Here is a 9070-nt window from a genome sequence, read left to right as displayed (position 1 = left end):
ATGCAGTGTTGTCTACTTACTGAAACACGTCTCTTACGTCTTTCATATAAAATTGATGTATTTCGAGATCTGAGTTTTTTAAAAATCATTTTCATGAGTCAGTTCGAGAATTATTAGTCTCTCTTTTCTACAAACTGAACTGACTTTACGGAAAGGGTGAGCAAAACCATCAAGTGGTTCTTGGTAACGAAAACCAAGAAGAGATGTAAAACTCAAAGATATTGCAGATGTTTAGGGCTGCGTAAATACGATAAAAGGATCAACTAAAAAAATGTACATGTGCAAAAGTCCTTGCAAAAATAAACGTCTTTCTGGAAAATCGTTTTTTCGACAAATTATATGACCTCGTACCAACATTCAAGTAAGAAGAGAACCGAAATAGCAACTGGGTTAGGCACTTAACCTCGTTCTCAGGCATTAAATTCAGCACCAGATCTCTAACACATGAGAACGCGGAAATGTGTTATTGTGCTGGTGGGATGACTCTATAATTTTTCCACAGCCGTAAATACTACGCCTTAACTGCGCCGTACACCGGCCCGATAGATACTGCACTCTGATTCACAATCTTCGAAAAAAAAGTCGTAAAGTGGTTTGGCGATAAGGCTCAAGATGAAAAGAAAATGTGTTTAATCATTTCAGAATCAAACATTGGGCGTTAATAACTTTTTCCTTATCGATAGAAGAAATATTTTCAGGGACATAGCCAAAATCGACCTGTGAAAATACGAACGGCTAACGCTCTGACGAAGGGCTAACGCCCCGACGAAGGGCTAACGCTCGAAACGTCAGCTTTTGTAATCGTTACGGTGGCCAATTTACCACTTCAACTTTGTTGATATATCCAAATTATTTCGTTACTCCCACCGACGCAGCCCCAAACAGTTTCTTTCGAAACTATCAGCCTTTATTCATTTGAAATACATGTGTATTAGGCCTTTATTTGGTAGACTAGAACTCCTCTTCAGTTACTTGTTTGGTTCTGGTTAGCGATAGCAGATGTATGACAGGCACTTGTGAGCCCTTTGAAATGTTCACTCAGTTCCTGTCATGCAATCTAGAAAATACAAAGTAAACTAGCCTGCGTAGCGGCCCTAGAGGGAGGGGGGAAGGGGGTGGGGAGCCGAGCGGAGAGAGGCTTGGGGAGAGGAAAGGAAGGAAAGGAAGGGCTTGTCACGGGAGGCCCGCATTCCGCAAAACTCCCCCTGATTAATTATGCATATCGTGTTTCGAATGTCAATCAACAACTGTCAAAACTATCCAATCACGACGCGCCATTTTAAGACGTACGCCAATGAAGCAGAGAATACTAAAAATAGTAGAGCACTGACCCATGCAAACTGTCAAGAGGGTCCCCAATAGGGTTCTTCAATCCCGCCATCCCGACCGGAATTTTCCCTCAATCCCTCAATCCCGACGGTTTCTAGCAGCTAATCCCGATACCGGTCATATTTTCTTAATTCCTTACTTCAGCAAAAATGATCCTTGAAGTTCCGTTTCAGATTCTCTGACAGCAGACTCAAGCACTGACTATTACGTTGAATTAGCTGTTTCTCTCGGCACTAAAACGATGATCTAGTTCATTTGTTCTTCATGACTGGTTTTAAACGAGTTTCGTCAGTCAATGAGTTATTTTCATGGTTTTTATAGTTGTTTTTTTTTTTTTGTTTTTTTTTCTGTTTTGCGTCCTTTGTTCGATAACAGCTGCCTTCCGGATCACTTCGATCCCTGAAAAAAGTGTCTCTAGGAGATGATAGCGAGCCTAAAAATGAACCATTTTTAAATTGCAGCTTATAGTTCAAATAGCAATGTTCGAGGGTTATTTTCAGTCTTTGGGCCCAACTTCGCCTCGGAAAAATAGTTTAAAGTGATATTTTGGCCTCGTAGTACAGTGGCTCAGAAAATCGCTGTCAGCGGACATTTTAGCTCGCTCTTACGTCATTGGTGGGGAAGAAAGATAATAAACCCGTACTCTTCCCACAGAAATTTGGTTTGGTTATGGAGTTATTGAAGTTGCGTGACTTGTAATGGGGATTAACTACGAAAATGAAAGAGTAACAGTTGTTTTTCTTAAGTTGGTTCCCACCACTGACGTCATAAACGACCGCTGCTGACCTATTTTGAGCCGACGGTCGTACACTCCTAAAAGCGGGAAAAAGGCAACTTTAAATCGAATTTTCTCGTAAAAAACAATTAGTGAACGAAAATGAATATCGACACTTTATCTTACTCCTCTAAAGCTAACTAGAAATTAATGCAAACAATATACCAATTTTAGGCTTCAGTTCTCCTTTAAGGGTACATATCACGACGTACCACGGCATCTTCACTGTTCACTACACGTCAATCGCAACTCAGAAGACAGTTTGCTCATTCACAATTTTCAGCCATGGCAACGATCATCTGGAAATTCCATAAAATCGAGTACAATTGTGCTCAACAAATACTGAAACTTATATTCTTTTATAACATAACCAAAGTAAAGCGCGCGCTCTGATTGGTCAATTTAGCCTCCCCCATTTGCCCATGGGAGTACGCTGCTAACGTGAGCAAATGCAAAGACTATTTTTCCGCGCGCGCTTGTTTTTTTCTGGTCGCGTAAGATTTGTTAAATAAAAGGGAACACTTTAGCTACAATGTATCAATGTTATGTTATAAAACAAATGGTAAACACCACAGCGTACACTATTGAGTTACGGATGCGCTTGGGAGGTTTGCTAAGCACTCAAGAAGCTAGAGTCGCTCTCGGCTATCGCCTCGAGCGACTCTTACGCTTCTTTCGTGCTTAGCAACCTCCCGCGTGCATCCATAACTCAATAGTGTACGCTGTGGTGTTTACCATTTGTTAATTCGACCACAGTTTAACAGTGCTACATTTTCCAGCCCAAAATGCCGTAATCACCGGTAACCAAAGCGTACTATAAGAGGTTGAAATAAGAGCCTGTATGGATTTCAATTTCGAACGAAAACTATTTCTGTTTTCCTTTGAAAAGCTACGATAAAATTCGAACCTCTCTAAGTGGTGTCCTCTTTATGTCGCCGAAACGCTTCTGTTAGCCATTTAACCAATTTTGACGCGAATTAAAGAATAAGCGTCACTGTATTGTAGCTTTCAAAGGAAAAAAACAGAGATAGTTTGAATTTTAAATCCATACAAACTCTTATAGTACGCTTTGGTCACCTACGGCTAAATTTAATGCGAAATGTTTATTTGATGATTGCTATCATCCAGGAGCTTCTTCAGCAATTCGCTGCAATTTAACTATAATTCTGCTTTTGAATCGAACAGTTCTTCCGAAACGTGAAACCGTTCCAAGCAAAAAAGTTGCCTCGCGATCCAACGACGGAATTCCACCAACTTCATCGTCGGCCTTGTCGTTATTAGTTATAAGACTCGCCATGTCATTTTTCACTGTCGAAGTTCTCGCAATTCATTGTCTTCATTCGAAATGTAATAGTTCCAAAAGTCAAAATTAGTAGATGCAACAAAACAAGAAACGAATTTTCGCTCTTCCCCTTCTCATAAAAGCTACGGAGCTAATAACATCGACAACATCATTGTCGATGTTAACGACATCGCTAGGGCGCGTTAAACTACGCAAACGATAACTTAGCTTGTCTCCCCCGCGTCGAATATCCCACGCGCACCGATCAGGATATGTATAAGCTTGATACTAGAAATATCACGGTCAACAAATAACAAAGGTCACAAAGACATTGTCAAATTGGATTCTCATTACGGCCAAAGTGTCCAAGGTTCACGAAAATAGACCACAGATCACCATAGGGGTCACAGAGTAGCGTGACAGGTTCGTGGAAAACGTGGATGTCACCTAGGTCATTGTTCCACTCTTTCCGACCATTTCCGACGTTAATAATAAGATGAGCTAGCTAAGATGACAGCTTGATTTTCTTTGCATATTTCAGCCTCTGGAATTCCCGAATCTCGGTTTCTTTAAAGCGACATTCTCCGATTCCCGCCTGTTAAAATCGCCAAATCCCTTTTTCCAAACCCAGTCGGCAAAATAGCTACAAGTTTCTTCTTTTTGACGTAGAGCTGTTCCAAAGCTTGGCGCTGTTCGTTTTTCAGATTTATTCCGCGTTGTTCTAGGATGTTTTTCAACGTATTCTCGTCAAAGTTAGCCTGCGAGTACATCCTTGCGTTCAAGAAGGGATTCCACAGCAAGTTTTGTTCATTTTTAAGTTGAACACCATTCCGTTTGCTTGCACAAACTTCAGAAATTACGGTATCGAAATTCATCCTGAAAGTATTACATTTTTAACTATGATTTTAAAAAGAGATTTTGTGTATAAACTGTAACTACTGTATTGGCCGAGGCTCGAAGGTTTCACACCTTAATTCGGAAAACAATGCCACGGTTTGATTGACAGGCGATTGATCAAATGGGAATTTTACGTTCACGAGATGAATGTAGTTATGCGGAATGCGGGCCTCTCGTAGCAGGCCCTTCCTTTCTTTCTTTTCCTCTCCCCAAGCCTCTCTCCGCTCGGCTCCCCATCCCTTCCCTCCTCCCACTAGGGCCGCTACGCAGGCTAAAAGTAAACCTCATCCACACACTCACTTTTCGTTGCTTTCGTATCTGTTCGTCACCTTCTCTTTTGCGATCCTGTCTGGGTGAACTGAAGAAATTGTTGCTACAGAATGGTTATCCTGCTGGAGTTGTAAATTACAACATCAATGAAGTTTTGAATAGACAGCAAAACAGACCGATTAATCCAACCACCACAGGCCCCAAAAAGAAAACAATCTTAGTTTTCCCTTTTTAGGAATGCAAAGTAAAATTGTTACTAAACAACTTAAGACCTGCATTAATAAATTTTATGGTTGCATTGATCTTATGGTGATTTTTCAGAGCGCTCATCGCATCAAGTCCTTTTTTCCGTACAAAGATAAGATCAACCCATGGTTCCCAAATGTCAAAGGTTGTTTATAAGGCTAGTTGGGACTGCCCGGATTTTTACACTGGAAAAACAAAACGTAGATTGCATGACAGGAAAACTGAATATTTCAAATGGTTCTGGTTAACTCATCACAGCACTGATATGCATGAAAAATTACACTCTTGATTGGCTGAAAATAGCTAGGTGCCTTTTTCATGCATCACTAGTGCAAAACTCAAGTACAAATGTGAACTAGACTCAGCAACAATAGATCACACTAGAAACCAATCAGATTTACACGAAGTAGGTTGTGCTGATTGATAAACGCAGTAGCTGACCAAAATAAACAAAAGTTTGGATATTTTTTATATATACTAACAAAATTGCGTTCCTGAGTAAGATTTCAGGACAAATTTTGATAGCATGTCGAGTTGACCATTTACATGATGATGTCAAGTTTACCTAATCATGTCATTGATCCACTTAGCTTGAATTTGGGAAACACACTGGCATGAACTGAGTTACAATTTCAATAATGAGAAACCTTAAAGGATTCTGATCATGGCATGATACCACTTGCCTGTAACTCTGTTGTGTTTAAGTTATGTCTCTGATTACTGTTCCTGAAATTTATTATGGTGACACTCTATCTCTATTGAACTTTCTCTAAAAAAAACCTCCAGGTCAAATTATAAATCTTATTGGGTTAACAATTATTAGCAATGTTAATGTAATGTTACTTCAGAGTACTACTCAGCATATGCTTCATTAAAATATTGCTTGTGCTCTGATCTTGTTATGCACCTATCTTTTTCCCTAAATTCTTCCATTTGCAACCCCATATCCGCCTACCTCAACTAAATTTTTCTGTGTTCTTTATTGAAAATACAGTCCCACAAAACCCAGATACAATAATTAGAGTAAATATTTTGCTCTCAACCAACTGAAAATAGAACTTTGTGCCCTAATGTACTATAGAAACCTACGTTTAGCATTGTGTTATTTTACATGTATGTATTGTTGAAAATTAGTCATACATTCAAACCAAATCAAGCTCCCTGTGGCTTCTAGTGTAGATTACATTATTTCCCGAATATTTCTCAAGGTTTTGTCCTCGTGTACTGGTACACAAAATGCCAAAAATATTCATATGGAATGCTTCCTTAGAGTTAATTTCACATCACTTGCCTCGGAAAAGACAATCTACAAAATTCAAAAATCAATTCCACTTTGTTACGTAAACAAAATCATGACTGAATCTATCAGGCCACTATGGGAGATGATGCTGAGGTTTTTTTAGTTCCTAAAATCCTCAGGTTCTATATGCAACCTTTGCGGTCAAAATGAGACCTCCATAATTTTGGCCATTAACCCGTTAACCCTCATCTTGAAAATGAACATTTCATTGTATGCTAGTTATCTTGCTAGTTATCTTGATGAACAGGAACAATATTGAAAACTATCTAACCGTAATCCGATATGGATGTTACTAGAACTGGTAAGGGAGAACGGGGAACGGGGAACGGGGAACGGGGAACGGGGAACGGGGAACGGGGAACGGGGAGCGGGGAACGGGGAACGGGGAACGGGGAACGGAGAACGGAGAACGGGGAACGGGGAACGGGGAACGGCGAACGGGGAACGGGGAACGGGGAACGGGGAACGGGGAACGGGGAACGGCGAACGGGGAACGGCGAACGGGGAACGGGGAACGGCGAACGGCGAACGGCGAACGGCGAACGGGGAACGGGGAACGGGGAACGGAGAACGGCGAACGGCGAACGGCGAACGGCGAACGGCGAACGGCGAACGGCGAACGGCGAACGGCGAACGGCGAACGGCGAACGGCGAACGGCGAACGGCGAACGGCGAACGGCGAACGGCGAACGGGTGTACAGTGGTAACCCGCCTGAGAACTCAAAATGGTGGAGTAAAGGGAACTAAAAGGGTCTGGCAACTAGTTTTGAGCACGCGTTCTTCGAAAGCGATCGTCGGAGCAAAAAGCATGGACGTTAAGTGTAGGTTTTATTGAAGGATTTTACTTTGAAATATTGAGTGCCTCATAAATTTAGATTTTGTCTGATACACATTGCAGGTTGCATAGAAATTAAATCCTCGGAGAGGTGAGTATCTTACAATCCATGCACAACATTTGAACAGTCAACTCAGAACTACAAGCTCGCGGCATTTATTCTTATATTGATAGAGTAATTCTACTACAAGGTAATGAAGTTTACCTCCAAGTTCTGTCAATGTTTGATTTCTCTATTGTTTACATGGAAGTTTATGGGTCGATACAAAGATATGTTCCTGATGTTATTTTGCGGTAGGGTAAGCAGATATCTGCATGTAATAATTTTAATAACTAGCTGGTTATTACGTTTCCTAGCTCATTTCTGTTAATCTAAGATATTACCTCCTTGCTACTTATCTGCAAAAAATGCTGTTGAGCAATGCAAACAACCAACATACCCAAACTCTGCCAAAAGATACAGATTTCAGGAAGGAAAAACAAAGAGAGACGTCAGAACAAATGGTGGCAGCCATTACGGAAACGTTGACTTCGAATTCTCGCCTCGGAATACTAGGCTTCGTGGCTTCGCCTGGGCAATAGTTAAATAAAAGCGAGTCGTCTAATTTCGCTGCAAGCGGCGATCTAGCGATAAAATAAGTGTTTGTAAACATCGTTTACTCCGCCATTTTGAATTCTCAGGTGGGTTACCGCTGTACACCCGTTCCCCGTTCGCCGTTCTCCGTTCCCCGTTACTAGTTTTAGTAACATCCATCAGATATTAGCTCTTCTAACAGAAACTCAAGAGGACACCAGACACTGAAAGCAGCTCAATTTCGAAAGCCACACATGTACGCATTGCGGAATGATTTTTTACAAAAGGTCTCGGCCGTTGTCAGGTAGTTAAGCCCACTGTTTTATCTTCGAATCAACGGAGAAGCTCTTTTGGGAATGGCAGCGACTAAAACTTGAAATCCCGACGAAGTGTTTTTAAATGTTCTTCATTGTAATTTAAAGAAAATCAGTTATACGTTGTCCTCATGTTGCCGCGATAGACGGTTGGAAAAGCTGTTCACAGTAGACGCTAAAAGTTTCTAAAGAAACTGTGGTGCTGCGTCGGTAGCACCACAGTCGTTGGCGTCGTTGGCCACCTTAACGAATAAAAGAGCTGACGTTTCGAGCGTTAGCCCTTCGTCAGAGCGACGAAGGGCTAACGCTGTTCACAGTAGGATGGATTATACTGAAAAGGTGAACCACGGAAAGGTCACTTCGCAAAATCCAAAAATTCATCGGTAAAAAAAAAAAAAAAAAAAAAAAAGTTTGTAGTTGGCAAAGGAAAAGGTAAGGAAAACAAAAACTTAACTTTAATCTCAGCTCCCTCGTGACAATTTTCAATTTCATATCGTAACGCCACGTAAAGAAAGATCTATGTGACGTTGACCCGATTCCGTGAAGATTTTGAGTTCCGTCCCAAATTCCATCTTCTACTGTCTACTGTCTATCGTCGGTAGCTTGGAAAATATGGAATGCCAGAATTTGGAACCGGAACCGGAATACTTGGAACACTCGGAATTCCCGGAATGACCGAAAAATAATGAATTTAAGAAAATTAAAGTAAATTAATCAACAAATAAGAATATTATAAAGATGAAATAAACAATTTTTTTTTTAAAAATCGAGTTTCCAGATGGGATTTGAACCTACGACCCTCCGTGATCTAGTCGGATGCTCTAACCACTGAGCTACAGGAGACTCTATGGTGAGCAAGGGTCAATTAGTGGGTATTGACTGGAACCGCATCACGCGGCTACACAGCCAAACATCAGCTAGCGCATAGAAGCTCACTAACAGCATCACACTGTCACATTAAAGCATCACATGCATTAAAGCATCACATGCAGCCAACCATCCTCCAAAGTGAGCGTATAAAGATGAAATAAACAATTTTTAAAAATCGAGTTTCCAGATGGGATTTGAACCCACGACCCTCCGTGATCTAGTCGGATGCTCTAACCACTGAGCTACAGGAGACTCTATGGTGAGCAAGGGTCAATTAGTGGGTATTGACTGGAACCGCATCACGCGGCTACACAGCCAAACATCAGCTAGCGCATAGAAGCTCACTAACAGCATCACGCTGTCACATTAAAGCATCAC

This window comes from Stylophora pistillata, chromosome 1 (assembly GCF_964205215.1).
Source record: "Stylophora pistillata chromosome 1, jaStyPist1.2, whole genome shotgun sequence".
NCBI lineage: Eukaryota > Metazoa > Cnidaria > Anthozoa > Scleractinia > Pocilloporidae > Stylophora > Stylophora pistillata.
This window is presented reverse-complemented; position numbering follows the sequence as displayed.